The sequence below is a fragment of the Phyllobates terribilis genome, unplaced genomic scaffold, assembly GCF_046119375.1.
Source record: "Phyllobates terribilis strain yellow unplaced genomic scaffold, ASM4611937v1 Scaffold_56__1_contigs__length_8794411, whole genome shotgun sequence".
NCBI classification, from domain to species: Eukaryota; Metazoa; Chordata; class Amphibia; order Anura; family Dendrobatidae; genus Phyllobates; species Phyllobates terribilis.
This window is the reverse complement of record NW_027362816.1, coordinates 1,193,614-1,214,578: the sequence shown is the minus strand read 5'-3', so window position 1 is coordinate 1,214,578 and position 20,965 is coordinate 1,193,614. Positions and strand designations below refer to the sequence as shown.

At 43.3% G+C, this 20,965-nt stretch overlaps 2 protein-coding genes and 1 pseudogene across 2 annotated transcripts in view; 2 read left to right on the top strand and 1 right to left on the bottom strand.

Annotated features, from left to right (window-relative positions):
* Positions 1 to 20,965, top strand: part of LOC141192230 (uncharacterized) — a 480,396-nt gene that overhangs the window by 26,074 nt on the left and 433,357 nt on the right. The gene's annotated exons all lie outside the window — the stretch shown is intronic.
* The window catches only part of LOC141192229 (uncharacterized), a 421,525-nt gene that overhangs the window by 114,795 nt on the left and 285,765 nt on the right, over positions 1 to 20,965 (top strand). The window lies entirely within an intron of this gene.
* LOC141192313 (U2 spliceosomal RNA) lies at positions 19,899 to 20,071 on the bottom strand (annotated as a pseudogene).

Genomic DNA, 20,965 nt, shown 5'->3' with positions numbered 1-20,965 from the left:
ACAAAGAAAATGACGGCACTTCCACTTCAAGAAATAGGTGTGAACAGGTGCTTACTAAGAGCAGCTACCTCCATATATAATGAACAAATAAAGTAGCACACTGTAACACTGAGTATATAGATATGAAATATGAAATATGAATAGCATAACCGCTGTAGAAAATAGAAATAAATGAAAAAATGTATTTGTTCATTATATATGGAGGTAGCTGGTCTTAGTAAGCACCTGTTCACACCTATTTCTTGAAGTGGAAGTGCCGTCATTTTCTTTGTTACTAGATTTAGCGTTGACTGAGCACTCCACCCCCACCCCCATGCCGCAGGTGGTTTTAAATGCATCAGGATCTGTCTTTCCCACACATAAGCAGACGGAGGTCTCTTAGAGAGGTATTCACATTGGTAGGTCCTGACATCGAGAAACGCCTTACAGCGGCTATCAGGTACACATGAATTGGCCAATTTATGCGCTAAAATTTCTCATTTATTTACAGCAGTAATGCTATTCATTTTCCATAATTCATATTTACATGCGCTAAAAAAAATGTTTCAAAAATTTTTTTCATTTATTTCTATTTTCTACAGCGGTTATGCTATTCATATTTCATATTTCATATCTATATACTCAGAGTTACAGTGTGCTACTTTATTTGTTCATTATATATGGAGGTAGCTGCTCTTAGTAAGCACCTGTTCACACCTATTTCTTGTAGTGGAAGTGCCGTCATTTTCTTTGTTACCATTTTTTAAATCTGACATTTGTCACTTTATGTGGTGATAAGTGTTGGAATTCTTCACAAAGGATAATAGGAAACAAATGGACCTTACAAATTATTTTCCAACTTCTCTTGAATGTGACAATGCCCTATATATGGTTGTACACTACTGTCTGGGCACATGGCAGGTTAAGAAGGGAAGGAGCGACATTTAGCTATCTGAATGCAGATCTTGCTGGAATAGATTGCAGACACAATGTATTGGGGGCACTGTTCATGGTCACCTGGCAACTCAAAACATGGCTACCACAAACAAACTTGGCGCTATATACTCCATTTTCCAGATCCCAGGGATTGCCTTGCTCATCACCTTTTAAACCCAAGAAGAATAGTCCGGTAGCCAGGTCAGAACCAGGAGGACAGAGAAAATACTAAATCAGAAGACACAAGAGTAGTCAGTAAACGGGCCGAGGTCACAACAGAAACAAATACACAAGCCGGGAGCTGAGCACAGAGGACTGAACCAGAGGAGAACAAGGCTGTATCTGGCGGCTTCTGGCAATATGCTTCCAGCTTTAGTAGGGTGCGGTGCTTTCCAATTGGCTGAAGCAGGGAGGAGGTTACTCCAGCTGCATCACACACAACCCATACTGCCAGACTGGATGGTACTACAGCTCCCAGGCATCCTAATGGTAGTGGCTGGACAAGTTCTGTGCCTCCCAGAGCTTCTGGTTCTAACGTCCCTCATCACCAGTGCCGCCTGCAGAATGATTAAGGTGGCTCCTGGTGACAGAAGCAGACGTCACAGAAACAGACGTCGCAGGAGCAGATCCCAGAGGAGATGGGACACACCATTTACAGAAACCTTAATATGACAAAATGGCAGAAAACCAGAGCAGTAGAAATCACCATAAAGTGACTCCATTTTGGAAATTATAACCCTCAGTGAATTAATATATAGGAGTAGTGACTATTTTGACTCCACAGGCACCTTCTGGAAATTAGCATGCAGTGGATAATGGAGAGTGAAAATTGCAAATATACTATTTTAATACCCAACACATAGTGCCCAGATTGTGCTCCAGGAGACACACACCGTAAATTAAGTGGGTTCTTCTCACTATAGTAATGCCAAATACATGGATGATAATTGTGGTTTGGGCGCAAGACTCAGAAGCGAGGGGGAGATTTGACTTTGGGAGAGCGGATATTGCTGGATTGGGTTATTGATGAGTAGAAGTTTTTATTGGTATTATTTTCGCCTACATAACATTTTTTGATGGCGTCTTATTCCATATTTTGGAGGCTGAATGAGCAAACAGTTGAACACCACGCTCTACTGGTTCATCCTATGAGGTTTTCACGTTTCACTGTTATTCTGTCAATAACTTGTCATTTCTACAGACATTTTAAGTAGAAATGTTCAAAAATATAAATTTCAAGGATATTTTATTCAAAATTAATAATTGTTTTTTTTTCTTGGCAGATGACTGTGCCAGGAGATCAGAGGGACAGGAGATTTTTAAATCTGATTATCTTGAGATCCCACAGGATACAATTGAAGTGAATATCATTACTCCAGATATACCATCATCCCTCCACAGCAAAGATGTTTCATCTGATCCTCTGAAACAGGTTCTGTCTTCTGATTCATTACAGACTACTAAGGAAAGTCAAAATAAAAAAATAAGCATTAAAAAACGAACTGCTCCTAAAGCAAAGAAGACTTTTTCACTTTCAGAAAATGGAAATAGGTTTACCCTCGAAAACTCTATTCTTAAACATCAAAAAATTCACACAGTGGACAATAGATTTTTTTGTTCCAAATGTGGGAGATGTTTTAACCAGAAATCAGATTTTGTGAAGCACCAGAAAACCCACACAGGGGAGAAGCCTTTTTCATGTTCAGAATGTGGGAAATGTTTTAGCCATAAATCAGTTTTGGTTAACCACCAGAGAACCCACACAGGGGAGAAGCCTTTTTCTTGTTCAGAATGTGGGAAATGTTTTAACAATAAATCGGTTTTGGTTAATCACCAGAGAACCCACACAGGGGAGAAGCCTTTTTCATGTTCAGAATGTGGGAAATGTTGTAACCAGAAATCAAATTTGATTAACCACCAGAGAACCCACACAGGGGAGAAGCGTTTTTCATGTTCAGAATGTGAGAAATGTTTTAACCAGAAATCAGAATTTATTAGCCACCAGAGAACCCACACAGGGGAGAAGGCTTTTTGATGTTCAGAATGTGGAAAATATTTTAATCATAAAATGATTCTTGATAGCCACAAGAGAACTCACACAGGGGAGAAGCCTTTTTCATGTTCAGAATGTGGGAAATGTTTTAGCCAGAAATCAGCTTTGGTTAATCACCAGAGGAACCCACACAGGGGTGAAGCCTTTTTCATGTTCAGAATGTGGAAAATGTTTTAATCTTAAAATGACTCTTGATTGCCACAAGAGAACTCACACAGGGGAGAAACCTTTTTCATGTTCAGAATGTGGGAAATGTTGTAACCAGAAATCAGATTTGATTAAGCACCAGAGAACTCACACAGGGGAGAAGCCTTTTTCATGTTCAGAATGTGGGAAATGTTTTAACCATAAATCAGCTTTGGTTAATCACCAGAGAACCCACACAGGGGAGAAGCCTTTTTCATGTTCAGAATGTGGAAAATGTTTTAATCGTAAAATGATTCTTGATTGCCACAAGAGAACTCACACAGGGGAGAAGCCCTTTTTCATGTTCAGAATGTGGGAAATGTTTTAACAATAAATCGGTTTTGGTTATTCACCAGAGAACCCACACAGGGGAGAAGCCTTTTTCATGTTCAGAATGTGGGAAATGTTTTAATCAGAAATCAGCTTTGGTTAATCACCAGAGAACTCACACAGGGGAGAAGCCTTTTTCCTAATCTTTTTCTTTTTAATCCAATACATTTGAGATTTTTTTCATTAGTTTTTTTTTTTATTTTTTTAAAAAAACAAGAAACCAGTACATACAATAATAAAATAACATACCATAGGGATCACATATATGCATCTCTCCTATATATCCTTTCAGCTTGCCTATTACCATCTGATAACTTGCAGTTACTATATCTTACAATTAACATTCCACATTCTTGAAATCTTTTATATAACCATAATATTGTAATAAACATTATAATCCTATACACATATAGGTGTGCTATATTACCCATACCACATGTTAAGGAATTCCAGTACACATTACAATGAAACATTAGACCTCACCAATACCTCCCTCCCCCATAAGTCAAATTGTCTCTCCAACAATAACCCCCTTGATGGCATTCCAGGTGTATCCAACCATAAGCCCCAGATTTTCTCAAATGTATTCATTCAGTTATGTTTTTTATATACCCCTTTTTCTAATCTGATATTATTTATCCCATTTTTGAGTTCACTCATTTCTGGAGGTGAGGGGTTAATCCATTTGGATGCAATATGTTTCCTAGCTTGAAATAAAATATGCAGCATCTGAAACAACGGATACTGGAAGCCTGTGCCAGCATTTCTTCTGCGGTGTTGCTATCAGTGTGTCAAGAGTGGGAGAAAAGGGTTGCATTGACAATCCAACACAATGGGCAGCACTTTGAACACATTTTATAAGTGGTCATAAACTTGTAAAAAATTCATGAAAGAATAAAGTTATGTTAAAACCAAGCACACCATTGTTTTTCTTATGAAATTCTCAATAAGTTTGATGTGTCACATGACCCTCTTCCCATTGAAAAAAATAAAGTTGGATCCAAAATGGCAGAATTAAAAATGGCCGCCATGGTCACCAACCATCTGGAAAAGTTTTCCCCCTCCCATATACTAATGTGCCACAAACAGGAGGTTGATATCACCAAACATTCCCATTTAATTTAGGTGTATCCATATAAAAGGCCCACCCTGTATATATCAGTAAATTGTCAGCATAGAGTGAAACTCGTTCATCTAAGATACCATATTTAAAGCCTACAATATCCAGACTAGCACTCAACATACAGGCCACAAGTTCAATGGCCATCGCGGAAAGGAAGGGAGACTGGGGGCATCCCTGCCGTGTGCCCCTCCCCAACACGACTGAAGCTGATAAGAGACCGTTAGTTCTTATTTTAGCCTGAGATCCTGAGTACAAAACCTGTATGTATGATAGGAATTTGGGACCGACCCCAAACCTTTTCAGAACCTCCCACAGGTATTTCCATTCTACGCCATTGAATAATTTCACCGCATCGAGAGAAAGAAAGAATAGCTTTGTGTCCCATTATTACATCTGATTTATGAATATTCAAAAAAAGCCTTAGTAAATTCATTGCTGTGGACCAGTTTGGCATAAAGTCTGATTGATCCTGATGAATAATCTACCTAATAATGTGAAATAATCTATTTGCCAGGGCCTTTGCAATAATTTTAGTGTCTACCGATAGAAGAAAAATGGGACGATATGACAGCATAGATTTTGGCATGTGACTCGATTCTAATGCTTCATTAAAAGTATCTAATAGTTTAGGGATTAGGAGATCCTTATATTTTTTTAAAAACTCACATGACAGTCCATCAGAGCCGGAGCCTTTTCATTACCAATGGACTGTAATGCATCCTCAAGTTCAGACATTGTCAGTGGGTTTCCTAGTTAGGAGCTACTTTCCTCTTTAAACTTAGGTAATTTTATATCCTCAAGAAACAATCCAAGTTCGTCCTCATTTCCTCTAAATCTTGATTCATAAATACTAGAATAGTAAGTATGAAAGGCATTTAGCACATTATTGTTTCCTGATGTGTTGTCTCCATTTTCTGGACCCTCCTGTGATTTATCTACGGTAGAAAGAAGATGCCCCACACTTTCCCCCTGTTCAAAATATTTTTGCTTTGTAAAGAACTGCTTGTTTTCCGCCTTAGAGATAAAATGATCATGAAATAATCTCTGAGCTGCCTCTTACTCCCGGCTATTACCATCTGACGGGTTTAGTATGTATTGCACCTCAGCCTGTTGTACCCCATTTTGGAGATCTTGTGTGAATTCTTTAGTTTTAGCTTTGTATCTAATAATATCTCTTATAAGTGTTCCTCTAACATAGGCCTTCATGGCATCCCATAGTATTATTATTCTTTAAACATATTTTATTGGTATTTTTGTAAAGATAATTCAAAACACATCCAAACACAAGAAAAAATCAATCCAGATGGGTCTAGCTGTTGATTCTTGAGCTTTCAGCCATACGCTGTGACATAGACCAATCCTTCCTTTCTAATTTGTTCTTATTCTCCTCCTCCTTCCTTTCCTGATCTACATACTATTGATTATTAATCTTTGTCTAACCATTTCACACCTTTATGCAAGTTGGTTTCTCATTATGTTCTAATATCTATTACTTCTACCAATAGATTCTTATGTATCAAACAATATTTGCAGAATCATCTGTTGGGTCTTGTAGGAGTTTTCCTAGGGACCCTCTCAATCTCTCAGTGTGACACCAAACAGAGTTAACAAACGTCGTTACAATATGTGATTTCTTTTTGATTTCAGTGTTTTCCAATAAAAGTTTTTCCATTTAACAAAGTATTTGCTCATGAGTTTAATTTTTTCTGCTTCTATTCTTTCTAAATATAATAGATTTTTAATTGTGAGATGAAATCCTGTAAAGTCGGGATTGAAGATTCCAACCAGCAGCCTAGTAACATACGCTTTGCCAATAGAACCAAAACATATAATAATGGAGGGATCTTAAACGGAGAACTTCCCTCTTTCATTTTATCTCTAGGCCAGAAGTGGAACAATTTCATCATAAGAGGGAGTTGTGTTTTAAAGATCCACATTTCTTTAACCCCTTAAGGACCTTGGGATTTTCCGTTTTTGCATTTTTAGTTTTTGCTCCCCTTGTTCCCAGAGGTATAGCTTTTTTATTTTTTGGTCAATATGGCCATGTGAGGGCTTATTTTTTGCGGGACAAGTTGTACTTTTGAACAACATTACTGGTTTTATAATATTATGTACTGGGAAACGGGAAAAAAATTCCAAATGCGGTGAAATTGCAAAAAAATGCAATTCTACAGTTGTTTTTTTTACCACGTTCACTGAATGCTAAAACTGAGCAGCCATTATTATTCTCAAGGTTATTACGAGTTCGTAAACACCAAACATGTATAGGTTCTTTTTTATTTAAGTGGTGGAAAAAAAAAAGCCATTTTCCGAGACGCCTGGCATCTCCATTTTTCGTGATCTGGGGCCGGATGAGGGCTTATTTTTTGCGAGCCGAGCTGACGTTTTTATTGATATCATTTTGGGGTAGATACGATGTTTTGATCGCCCGTTATTGCATTTTATTGCAGTGTTGCGACGACCAAAAAACGTAATTCTGGTATTTAGAATTATTTTCTCATTACGGCGTTTACCAATCGAATTAATTCTTCTTTTATGTTGATAGATCTGGTGATTCTGAATGCGGCGATACCAAACGTGTATGTGTTTTTTTTTTTTTTTTTTATTGTTTTATTTTGAATGGGGTGGAAGGAGGGTGATTTAAACTTTTATACATATTTGTTTTATTTTTTTATATTTTTAGAAACATTTTTTTACACTTTTTGTCTGCCTCTGCTGCATGCAGGCAGTGAGCAGATCACCTGTATGCAGCAGAAATGCTCACTTGTTATGAGCGCCTGAGCGCCGACCACTGGGCGGCGCTCATAGCAATAAGGACATGACAACCACAGGGGTCTGTTGCAGACCCTGGGTTGTCATGCCAACCCATCGATGACCCGGAGTCACCGATGGGCGGGGCTGATGCCTTGCTTCCGGCGCAGCAATGTTAAATGCCGCTGTCAGAGATTGACAGCGGCATTTAACTGGTTAACATCTGCGGGTGGATCGCGATTCCCCTCTTGGTTGTTGCGGGCACGTATCAGCTGACATGTGCCCGGTTCAGTGCGGGCTCAGCGCCGAAGCCCACGCTGAACTGGGGGTGATGACCTGGGGCATACTAATACGTTCCAGGTCATAAAGGGGTTAATGCAATCTAGAATAGCCCCCCAGAAGATATGTAGTCTTGGACACAGCCAAAGCCCATGTAATAAGTCCGTAGAATTCTATCAGGTTTAAGGGGCGTTTTGGGGAGATCAAAGGCGTATCTTGCTTTATGAATGATCTTAAATTGGGTTTCCCTCCACATCTCATTAGTTATTGCTTTACAGGTTTTCCCCAACCTTCTCTTATCTTAACTCCAATGTCTTGATCATTAAATTGTTTCTCCCAGTGTTTGAAAAAAAATTCAGTATTTACTCCCAACATCACATCCCTCATTGCATTGTATAAGAGAGAGATAGATGATGACGTCCTCGTGGCCCTCACTAAGCTATCAAAGCCATTAGTAGTAATTTCTAGGGAGGTGTCTTTCAGGTGACTCATGATAGAGCGTCTAATTTGTTCCAATTGTAATGTCTGATTAGGGCTTAGAGGAAATTTCTCAATCAACTCATCATCTTGATTTTTGATGTTGATCCCTCGTTTATTTTAAAAAAATTCTATCAGGTCCTCTTTTATGGATTTAATTGCCACGGGCATTTCATTACCCCCTCTATTCCCCTTGTTCTCAATTGCACACATATCGGAGAATGGTCTGAGATTCCCCTGGGTAAATATTTCACTTTGTGAATTAACGGATTCAGAGATTCTGTTCCAATTGCCAAGTCAGTCCTTGACAAGGAATGGTGTGACATTGAGTGGCATGAATATTGTCTAATTGAGGGTTTTCTTTGTCTCCAAATAACCACATACCCAATTTCTGAAAATAATCTAACCATCCCCGTAGAGGAGGCCGGGTCAGGTATGTTAACCATATGTAGTCTATCCCAATGCTGGTGGAAATAATTATTGAAATCTCCCATCAAAAAACTGGAGACTTAGGAGATTCCAATGTAAAGTATAATACGTTTTTAATAATTGTATCTTTATATGGAGGGAGTTTATATAAAGCTACCAAAATTATTTTAATTCTGTATATAGACTAATACACCAATATACCGTCCTTCAGTATCCAATGCAGTTTTAAGGGATTTAAATGGGATTGATTTATGAATCAAAACAGATACCACTCTGGCATGAGAAGAAAATACTGAATGAAAAGCATGGCCTATCCACGACCTGCTGGTTGGTATTGATGTAGCCAAGTATATACAGCACACCTCTTGGTTGGGTCTCCCATTCCCCGCACCTTCCACGCTATAGTATTTACAAGCTTAGCGATATGTGCGCAGGGAAACAGACTAACCAGTAGACCGTTTTGAGCTGTTCCTCCACCCTCCCTTCTTTTTGCATGTACCCCTTTTTAACACATAACATAAATAACTTCTAACATTGCAATACAACCAATCAAACATTACAGACATTTCTCCCCAGAGGGAGATTGGAAGCCTTTATAAGTCCAACACCTGACTTAAAAAGAAAAACTCTTCTTCAAAACCTTTTCAGAGATTCCCGCGGTCCATATCAAATGGCATCAAGATTCAAAAGCCACCAAAGCAAAAGTGTTGATGATTATGGAGGTCCGGATTTATCTGCTTTCAATTTAGCGTCGTTGATGTCCAGCCATTGTGTAGTTTCCCGCGGAGATTCATGGATGAGCCCCTTTCCTGAGACTACAATCCTCAGGTGTGCCGGATACATCACAGAATATGGGAGTAGTAAGTCTCGCAGCCTTTTCTTTCCAGGTGTAAATTGTTCTCTGCGTTTCTGCACTTCAGCAGAGAAGTCAGGAAAGATGGCCACCTTGGTATTTTCAATGGATAAGTTAGGACAGTCACGTGATTGTATCTCTGTATTGCAGTAACTTCAATACAAAAGGCCTTGGTGGAGCTCCTGGTGGAGGGGGTCTGAAAGGCGCCCTATGAGCACACTCTATTGCCAACATAGGAGACAGCGCCTCTATTCAAAACACATCCCTGAACCAGGTCTCCATAAATTCAACTGCGTTTTTGCCTTCAGCTCTTTCTGGGACTCCTATAAGGAGTAGATTGTTTCAACAGGGCCTGTTCTCTAAGTCATCCGCTTTATTAAGCAGGGCAATCAGATTTTGTTTGTATGTTTTCATATCCTTTTGCATAGGACACAATTGATCCTCAATATTATTAATTCTGCCCTCTGTTTCTTTAATTCTTTCAAACGCCCTTTGAATGTCTCTCCTTATAGATGACATATCTTCCTTCATAAATCCCATATGGGTGGTAATGCTGGTCAGGGACTTGTTGGACATATTGACCTCAGATAGCACATTCCTCATGGTGGGTTCCTGGTCTGTGGTATGCTCTATGTTTACTGCCGGAGCCAAGTAAATTCCTTACTTTATACCCAGGAAAGTTGCTGCTGAATTTTTTGCTGCGTCATCTGCACTTTATCAGGAGCACTTGCTTCTCCTTGTTCCTCCCCACGCTGACCTTTAAGAGAATATACAGCAGCCTCTGTCACCCGGGCAAAGCGTCTCAGACAAGTTGCAGTCTCCGACATCTCAGTGTTTTGTTTCTTCAGCCAGTGCCATGTTGGGCTGGCTGTCTTCCTTGCCAGTGCAGCTCTTTTGACGGTTCATTCTCATCGGGGACCACCGATATCAACTCCTCACAGGTCCCGGAGTGTGTTAGGAGGTAGGATCAGCGGTATAAATCTGTTTTCGGTCGGTGCAGGCTGGGATTACAGGATTATGAGCAGGAGCTCTCAGTCCGTGTGTCTGCTCACATCAAGCATCAGGCCTCGCCCACTGCCTTGTTTTTTAATTATTTTTTTATAGTGTTCACTGAAGGGGTTAACTAGTGGGACTGTTTTATAGGTCGGGTCGTTCTGGACGCGACGATAACAATTGTACTTTTCTTCTATTTTTTTTTTCATAAAAAATATTATATAGAATTATTATTTTGTAAATGAAAAAAAAAATATTTTTACAATTTTATTTTTTCTACTTTTTTTATTACTTAGTCCCACTATGAGATTTTCACTTTCACAGCTCTGATCGCAGTCATTGTAAAGCATAGCAATGTAAGAGCTTTGCTACACTTTATAACAGTCAGTGCTGCACTGACACCAGTTAGATAGATCGTGCACTGCACATGACCTAAATAACTTGTTAGCTCTGGTCACCCGGATGTCATCATGATGACATGATGATAGGCCCCTGACGTGTGGCCTAACAATAATTTCTGATGACATATGGGACATCACCGCTTTCAGGAGAAATTATTTTATAAATTATGGGGTCCAGTTTCACCTATTAACCCTTGTGTACCTGACAAATTTGCAGCAAATTAAAAAAATTGCATTTTTACCACTAAAATGTCATATTTCCATGACTCAATTTTATAAAATTCTGTAAGGCACCTATGGGTTCAAATTACTCACTACACCCCTAGATGAGTTCCTTAGGCAGTGAAGTTTCCAATATGGGGTCACCTGGGGCGTGTTCTGACACCTCAGGGGCTCAGCTAATGGAGCCCACAATCTATTCTAACAAAATCTACGTTCTTAAAACACAAAGCAGAAACACCAAACATGACGTAATGGAAGGCATATTACCTAAGTGGTTCAGGGTACCGAGTGTGGAGCATACCCGGTACCCTAGACCACGTAGAACAGAAGTATAAGGCATATTACCTATCTTGTCTGCTTGTCTACAAGTTTTGACCTGGCCCTCATGTTGAACACTTCCTCTAACATCTAACCAGCATCTTCTGGGCGCTCCTCTCCACAGCCGGTCACTAAGCCCCTTTCTTATATATAGAAAGTAATGCGAGTATGCCAGTGATCTTAAGCGCTAGGGTGATGGATGGGGATAAAATGGATGGGGACAATTAACCCCTTAAAATATAAGGGGTTAATTGTCCTGTTGTTACGTCATCAATTGATGGTCCAATCAGTATCTCTTGGACCCTTTTTAAACTTTCCAAGCCTACCCCCTTGTATCACCTGATGAAGACGGCCTGCCTGCTGTCTTTTTTTAATAAAAGGTCTCAATTGACCATTTAGCCCTGTTTTATTCAGCGTTTTTTTATCCCCATCCATCACTCTAGCGCTTAAGATCACTGGCATACTAGCATTACTTTCTACTGTTTGTCCCTTTGGGACTGCTGGTGGAGCTGCTTTGGGTTTTGTTTAATATTATTTCCTATTTTGGAGGAGCTAAGTGACATTTCCATTCACCGCTGTTGCAAAGACCTGCCTGCACATCGTCCAGGACCTGCATCACATGACAATGTGGCGCCCCTGAGGGTTCAATCGCCACAGGGGTACTGCACCTCACCCAGAGGTGTGGTATCTCCTTCTCAGGTAAGGATGGAGTGCTGCCCCAGACCCCAACACCTGCACCCAACACTACACTGCTCCAGGCCAGCTGGAAGGGCAAGATGCACTGTGATTTGCTGCCTTGTCCCTGGCTGGAGTGGGGGGAACCAAAGAGAGGGGGAACCATGTAGTGTGTGTGGGTGGAGGGCGTAGTTTATGGGAGCACTTTGGAAAACATATATAAAGAGAAGCCATCTTGAGAGGGAAGGTAGAAGGAGAAGGAGTCAGAGTCTGAGGAGGAGTAGTCTTGGAGAGGAGGGGAGCAGAGGCTCTTCGGGAGCTCTGCTCCAGAGTGGGGCTTAGCCAGGAAGGCCCAGGAGGGGAGCAGAGGAGAAGGCTCCGTTAAGGAAAGGGATCCCAGGGGTAAGGAAGGACCAGGAAGCCACCCATACGCCCGAATCTGCCAGGTGTCAGAGGGACCAGGCCGCAAGAGGGGAACTGGTCCCAGGACTGGCCGAGTACTTCACGTCTCAGCCAGAAAACCAGAGGCTTCTGCACTTCCAGGGTGCAGTTACCATACTCCCACATCTAAGTCACTGAGAGAGGGCACTAAGAAGGTCCGGGAACTCCAGGTTGCCCAGAGGGATCACAGAGTACCTGTTCGGAACTTTACTGGGAGGCGCAGGGCAGGAGGGAGAAGACCCAGCGCGGGAAGTCGGTCTAGAGAGGAACACACAAAAGCGGGGTCCCGTCAAGCACTCCTGATCTACCTGAGAAAGTGCTGAACCCCTGTCTGGTGAACGCGGTGCGACGCGGGAGGCTGACACCCTCACAGTGTACCTGAGGAACTTAAACAGAACTGTGAGTAAACTCGGATGACTGCACATCAGTTCCAAGGATGTCCACACATTTCTTCTGATACATGTTGGCACCAATGACACGGCAAGGAAGGACCTACCGACAATCTGCAAGGACTTTGAAGCATTGGGGAAGAAAGTAAAAGAACTGGATGCGTAGGTAGTTTTTTCTTCTATCCTTCCAGTAGACGGGCATGGCGTCAGGAGATGGAACAGGATCCTTGATGTGAACAACTGGCTGAGATGATGGTGCAGACAACAAGGATTTGGATTCCTGGACCACGGTGTGAATTACCTCTATGACAGACACCGTGCCAGAAACGGACTACACCTGAACAAACCCGGGAAACACACATTCGCCAGGAGACTCGCAACACTCATCAGGAGGGCGTTAAACTAGAAGAAGAGGGGATGGGAAGAAAAACGCCGGACACGAACATGTAACCAGAGAACATACTAATGAAAGATATGAAGTGCGACAAAGAAGGTCCAAGACAAGATGCTTGGAAGGGAGGTAAGAAAATTTCTAATACAATCCACAGGGAGAAGATTGGAACAAAACAAAATCGTGTAAACTGCGTGCTAGCAAATGCCAGGAGCCTGACAAACAAGATGGATGAACTGGAAGCAGAAATATCTACAGGTAACTATGACATAGTGGGAATAACCGAGACATGGTTAGATGAAAGCTATGACTGGGCAGTTAACTTACAGGGTTACAGTCTGTTTAGAAGGGATTGAAGAAATCGGAAAGGGGGTGGAGTCTGTCTATATGTAAAGACGTGTCTAAAGCCTACAATACGGGAGGATGTATGGGAGGGAAATGAGGAGGTCGAGTCCTTATGGGTGGAGATACATGGGGCAAAAAACAATAATAAAATTATCATAGGAGTCTGTTATAAACCACCAAATATAGCAGAAGCCACGGAAAGTCTATTAATGAGACAAATAGATGAAGTAGCAAAAAATAACGAGGTGATTATTATGGGGGACTTCAACTACCCCGATATAGACTGGGAAACCGAAAGCTGTAGATCTCAGAAAGGAAACAGGTTTCTGTCAATTATCAAAGACAATTATTTGTCACAACTTGTGCAGGAACCAACTAGAGGGACGGCCCTTTTAAACTTAATATTAACTAACAGGCCAGACAGAATAACTGAGGTGCAGGTCGGGGGGCACCTGGGAAATAGTGACCACAACATTATACAATTCCACATGTGCTTCAGTAGGGTGCCCAGCAAGGGAGTCACAAAAACACTGAACTTCAGGAGGGCAAAGTTTGATCAGCTAAGAGATGCCCTTCACCTTATAGATTGGGATAGTATCTTCAGTAATAGGAGCACGGATAGAAAATGGGAAATTTTCAAAACAGTCCTACATAGTCACTGTAGAAGGTACATACCTTATGGGAATAAAAGGGCTAGGAATAGGAGGAAGCCAATGTGGCTAAATAAGGAAGTTAAGAGGGCAATGAAAAACATAAAAAGGGCTTTCGGTAAACTTAAACAAGAAGGCAGCGAGGAAGCGCTAATATCTTATAGGGAAAAAAACAAAATCTGTAAGAAACAAATAAGAATAGCAAAAGAGGAGACAGAGAGACTAATTGCCAAGGAAAGTAAAACGAATCCCAAACTGTTCTTTACAGGGGCGGAACTACCGCCCGTGCAGCCGGTTCATTGAACGGGGGCCCCGAGGGAGAGGGGGCCCCTCCAGCAGGGCCGCCATCAGGGCATGTCTGCCCTGACTCCAGTGTGGGGCCCAGCCGGTAGGGGCCCCCTTGGGGGCCCCCTCTTGTGAGCCTCTCTCCAAATGGGGCCCCCGGCCCCATGCTAAGCGCCGGGTCCGGGACATCTCAGCGCTGCGCTGCGCTCCTGCGGCAGCGCATGATTCCCCTGATTTCCGGTCATGTGACGGCGCCGTCACATGGCCGGAAGTCAGGAGAACCTAGTGACGAGCGCCAGGATTCTGCAGGGATCGCATGGGGGTAAGTATAACAAGTTTTGTTTTTTTCAAAATACAATTTACTAGGAGTGGGGGGAATGGGAGGTGTGTGTGTGTGTGTGTGTGTTAAGAGATGCACATGGGGGGGGATGAGAGAGGTGCACATGTGGGGGGAGGGGGATGAGAGAGGTGCACATGTGGGGGGAGGGGGATGAGAGAGGTGCACATGTGGGGGGAGGGGGATGAGAGAGGTGCACATGTGGGGGGAGGGGGATGAGAGAGGTGAACATGGGGGGGGTGATAAGAGATGCACATGGGGGGGATGATAAGAGATGCACATGGGGGGGGGTGATAAGAGATGCACATGGGGGGGGATGATAAGAGATGCACATGGGGGGGGATGATAAGAGATGCACATGGGGGGGGATGATAACAGATGCACATGGGGGGGGATGATAAGAGATGCACATGGGGGAGGGGGATAAGAGGTGCACATGGGGGAGGGGGATAAGAGGTACACATGGGGGAGGGGGATAAGAGGTGCACATGGGGGAGGGGGATAAGAGGTGCACATGTGGGGGAGGGGGATGAGAGATGCACATGGGGGGGAGGGGGATGAGAGAGGGGCACATGGGGGGGTGGTGAGAGCTGCACATGGGGGGGATGAGAGAGGGGCACATGTGGGGGAAGGGGATGAGAGAGGGGCACATGGGGGGGTGGTGAGAGCTGCTCATGGGGGGGTGAGAGCTGCACATGGGGGAATTGGGAGAAAATAAGCTGCACATGGGGGAATTAGGAGTAGGGGGATAATGAGCTGCACATAATGAATTTGGGGTGGGGGAGAGTAAATGATAAATGACGATGGGGTGGGGAGAGCACGGACATGATATAATGAATTGGGGCAGGGGGTGCATGTAAATAATGAATGCGGGGAGCAGGAAGTATAGAGTAGAGGTTCTAATTAAATTATATATTAAGTGCCTATTTACAGTTAATGGGGGCACCGTGGTGGATTACAATTTATATTTGGAATGGTAGGTTGCATAATAACTAACCATATATTGATGGTGGATGCACGTCTGTATTCAGCTGCGTAATGTAGAAGTTGGGGAATGTGCTCTAGATAACTGTGTTATTTTATGCAGAGACGAGTCCTGGCTGGAAGACGTGATGGCGGTCTGTGCTGGATGAAGGAGAAAAGCGTAGCTGAAGGACTTCACCTAGAGACGTCACCAGTGAGTCAGTGCATTACATGTACACTTACACTATATACTATGTACCGGGCTCCTGTGTATAATGTCACTGGTGATCACTGTATTACCTGTACACTATATACAGAGCTCCTGTGTATAATGTCACTGGTGATCACTGTATTACCTGTACACTGACACTATATACAGAGCTCCTGTGTATAATGTCACTGGTGATCACTGTATTACCTGTACACTGACAATATATACAGAGCTCCTGTGTATAATGTCACTGGTGATCCCTGTATTACCTGTACACTATATACAGAGCTCCTGTGTATAATGTCACTGGTGATCACTGTATTACCTGTACACTGACACTATATACCGAGCTCCTGTGTATAATGTCACTGGTGATCACTGTATTACCTGTACACTGACAATATATACAGAGCTCCTGTGTATAATGTCACTGGTGATCCCTGTATTACCTGTACACTATATCCAGAGCTCCTGTGTATAATGTCACTGGTGATCACTGTATTACCTGTTCACTGACACTATATACAGAGCTCCTGTGTATAATGTCACTGGTGATCACTAGATTACCTGGACACTTACATTATACATACCATGTATAGAGCTCCCGTGTATAATGACACTTATGGTAATATTAGTAATGTGGTGGTAATATTAGTAATGTGGTGGTAATATGTGGTCTGGTCATGGTGTGGCAGTTTTTCTCCCTTCTGTGTGGTATTATTCGGTCACTATGTTGTGGTAATATGTGGTCTGGTGATGGTGTGGTGGTATTCCCTGTATGTGGTATTATTGGTCATTTTAAAAAAAAAATGTATATGACACATTCCCTTAAAGAAAACTAAATAAAAATATATCTAAAAAGAGTATTGGATATTTTAAGAAAATTTTAATAGGTTAGAGTAGGGCCCGGCCAGAAGAGTCTACCTTATCGTGGTGGCGGCTTTAAAAATCTTTTGGCCAAAACAAAAGCTGTTGGCTATGTATGTGGCACCGTCACATGGCCGAACGTCAGGAGAGCCTGGTGGCAGCGACGTGGACGAGCGCCAGGATTCTGCAGGGATCGCATGGGGGTAAGTATAACAAGTTTTATTTTTCTTAAATACAATTAATTAACTAGGAGTGGGGGGGTGAGAGATGCACATGGGGGGGGGGGGGTGAGAGATGCACATGGGGGGGGGATGAGAGATGCACATGGGGGGGGGGTGAGAGATGCACATGGGGGGGGTGAGATGCACATGGGGGGGTGAGAGATGCACATGGGGGGGTGAGAGATGCACATGGGGGTGAGAGATGCACATGGGGGGGTGAGAGATGCACATGGGGGGGGGTGAGAGATGCACATGGGGGGGGTGAGAGATGCACATGGGGGGGTGAGAGATGCACATGGGTTGAGTGAGAGATGCACATGGAGGGGGTGAGAGATGCACAGGGGGGGTGAGAGATACACAGGGGGGGGTGAGAGATGCATCGGGGGGGTGAGCTGCACATGGGGGGATGAGAGCTGCACATGGGGGGGGTTATGTTTACATAACTTTGTTGCCTTATGAAGCGCAGGGGGGGGGCCCCAAAAAATTTCTTGCACAGGGGCCCACTACAGTCTGTGTCCGCCCCTGGTTCTTTAACTATATAAACAGTAAAAGGATTAAAACTGATGGAGTTGGCCCCTTGAAAAATAACCTGGGTAAAATCATAGAGGGCGATGAGGGTAAAGCAAACCTACTCAATAGCTTCTTCTCCACTGTTTTCACAAAAGAAAACAATTTATCGGAGGAAATGCAGAGTGATAAAGTAAACCCTCCGCTAAATATCACCCACCTAACCCAGGAGGAAGTTCAGAAACGCCTAAATAATATCAAAATAGACAAGTCACCAGGCCCAGATGGCATACACCCCCGGGTACTAAAAGAATTAAGTAATGTGATAGACAGACTGCTGTATCTTATATTCAAGCACTCTTTATGGACAGGGACTGTCCCACTAGACTGGCGCCAAGCAAATGTGGTACCAATATTCAAAAAGGGGTCTAAAAGTGACCCTGGGAACTATAGACCAGTCAGCTTAACGTCTGTTGTGGGTAAATTGTTTGAAGGATTTCTTAGAGATGCTATTGTAGAATATCTTAATGATAATAACTGTCTAACTCCATATCAACATGGATTCATGAGGGATCGCTCCTGCCAAACAAACCTGATGGCCTTCTACGAGGAGGTGAGCTCACAGCTGGACCGGGGAGAGTCAGTGGATGTTGTATACCTTGACTTCTCCAAAGCGTTTGATATCGTGCCACACAAAAGGTTGGTATATAAAATGAGAATGCTTGGTCTGGGGGATAATGTGTGCAAGTGGGTAAATAGCTGGCTGAGTGATAGAAAGCAGAGGGTGGTTATCAATGGAGTAAGCTCAGGGTGTGTCAGGGTTACTAGCAGGGTGCCTCAAGGGTCTGTCTTGGGCCCTATATTATTTAATATATATTATTAATGATCTAGTGGAAGGGTTGCATAGTAAAATAGCAATATTTGCAGATGATACTAAACTTTGTAAAGTAGTTAATACAGATGAGGATAGGGCACAGCTACAGGAGGATTTAGATAAATTGGGGAGTTGGGCCAAAAAATGGCAAATGGGGTTCAATGCCAATAAATGTAAGGTCATGCACATGGGAAAGAAACACAGCAGTCACCCATACATATTAAATGGGAAACCGTTGGGGAAATCTGACATGGAGAAGGACCTGGGCGTCTTGGTTAATAGCAAATTAAATTGGAGTGCCCAGTGTCAGGCAGCAGCTGCGAAGGCAAATAGAGTCATGGCATGCATCAGAAGAGGAATAGGGGCATATGATGAGAACATTGTTCTTCCTCTGTATAAAGCGCTGGTAAGGCCGCACTTAGAATATTGTGCACAGTTCTGGGCTCCGGTGCTCAGGAAAGACATATTGGAGCTAGAGAAGGGTACAAAGGAGGGCGACTAAGGTAATAAAGGGAATGGAGGGACTAGAATACCCAGAGAGGTTGTCAAAATTAGGCCTATTTACGTTGGAAAAGAGAAGGCTTAGGGGAGACCTCATAAACATGTATAAATACATCAGGGGGCATTACAGAGATCTCTCCCATGACCTGTTTATACCAAGGATGGTGACAAAGACGAGGGGGCACACTATGCGTCTGGAGGAAAGGAGGTTCCTGCACCAGCATAGAAGGGGATTCTTTACGGTCAGAGCCGTGAGACTCTGGAACTCTCTGGGAGAGGAAGTGGTGATGTCCAACTCACTTAATGAGTTCAAGAGAGGCCTGGACGCCTTTCTTGAGAACAATAAAATTACATCTTATGCTTAGTTAATTAATCCAGGGATTTAATCTGACTGCCAGATTGGTGTCGGGAAGTGAATTTTTCCTCAATGATGTAAATTGGCCTATACCGCATGGGTTTTTGTTGCCTTCCCCTGGATCAACGCTGCGGAATAGCTGCAGTGCACAAGAAATAGGCTGAACTGGATGGACGCTTGTCTTTTTTCGGCCTTATAAACAATGTAACTATGTAACTATGTAACAATTATATTGTGCAGCTTATCTCACCACCTGTAGTTAGTTAGGTGAAAGCTCCAAAATGCTTGCCTAATATGGCTGTTTATCCAAAAGGAAGGAAAGGGGGGTATAGCTGGATACATAGCATTGCATTACAGTAGATTAAAATGCAATGCAGAGTTTCTGAAGTTGAACCAAAACAAGTTTGTCATCTGGCTTCTGCAACTTGTAACATGAAAAATCCAATGAGTAGAAGAAAAGCAAGGCTAAAATGTCCTTCCAAAAATGTAACAAACAAGCAAAAGCAACAAAATGTACTGAATTCAATTCTTTCTGATTGTAGAAACTGCATTAAAGAAGGAGTGCACCGGTCCTGGAAATGCTGCAATACCAGGTCAATGCGTGGAGTGGACAGATAGAGCAAGCTCTTTTACCATCTCCCTGTTCTAAAAATCCATTTAATATATGGTCCCCAGATAGGGGACGTATCAGATATTAAACTGATAAGAACAGATTTTGATTGAATATATCTTTTATTAGCACAGAAAATAAGTTAACAGACAGTGTACAGTGCCGCAGCCCAGTACACACAGAATTCTACTGTAACGGGTCCGGGAGGCGGACTGTAACGGGTCCGGGAGGCGGAACCTCTGAGCTACTATACAAGGGGGCGGCCCTTGTAAGGGAGCGGGTGGCAGTCTCTGGGTGAACGGACAGGGAGTTACGGCAAGTGATCAGGGCAGTCTCTGGGTAAGGGGTAGGTACGACCTGTGATGGCAGAGCCTCCGGGTAGGCTAGCAGGCAGGTGGTAGATGTGTGCTCCCAGGTGAGCAAGCGAGAGTCTCTGGAATAGCAGGTGGTCACGGCACGTGACGGCGGAACCTCCGGGCTGGCAGGCAGGTAGGTAACGGAGAAGCGCTCCCAGGTGAGCGGGCAAGAGTCTCTGGAATAGCTGATGGTCACCGCACGTGACAACGGGACCTCCGGGCTGGCAAGCAGGCAGGTAACGGAGATGCGCTCCCAGGTGAGCGGGCAAGAGTCTCTGAGATAGCTGGTGGTCACAGCACGTGACAACGGAGCCTCCGGGCTGGCAAGCAGGCAGATAACGGAGAAGCGCTCCCAGGTGAGCGGGCAAGCTGGTCCATAGACAGACTGACCGGAGTAGTAAGGCAGACCGTCGGACCTCAGGCAAGCAGGCAGGTAGCTGATATGCGCTCCCAGGTGAGCGGGCAGGCTGGTCCTTTAGACAGACTGACAGGAGTAGTAAGGCAGACCGTCGGACCTCAGACTGGCAGACAGGTAACAAGTATTCAGGCAGGAATCAGGCAGGTAACTGGCAGGTAACTAGCAGGAAACTGGCAGGAAACTGGCAGGTAACTGGCAGGTAACTGGCAACGGGACCTGAGGGCTGAAGCACAGGTGAG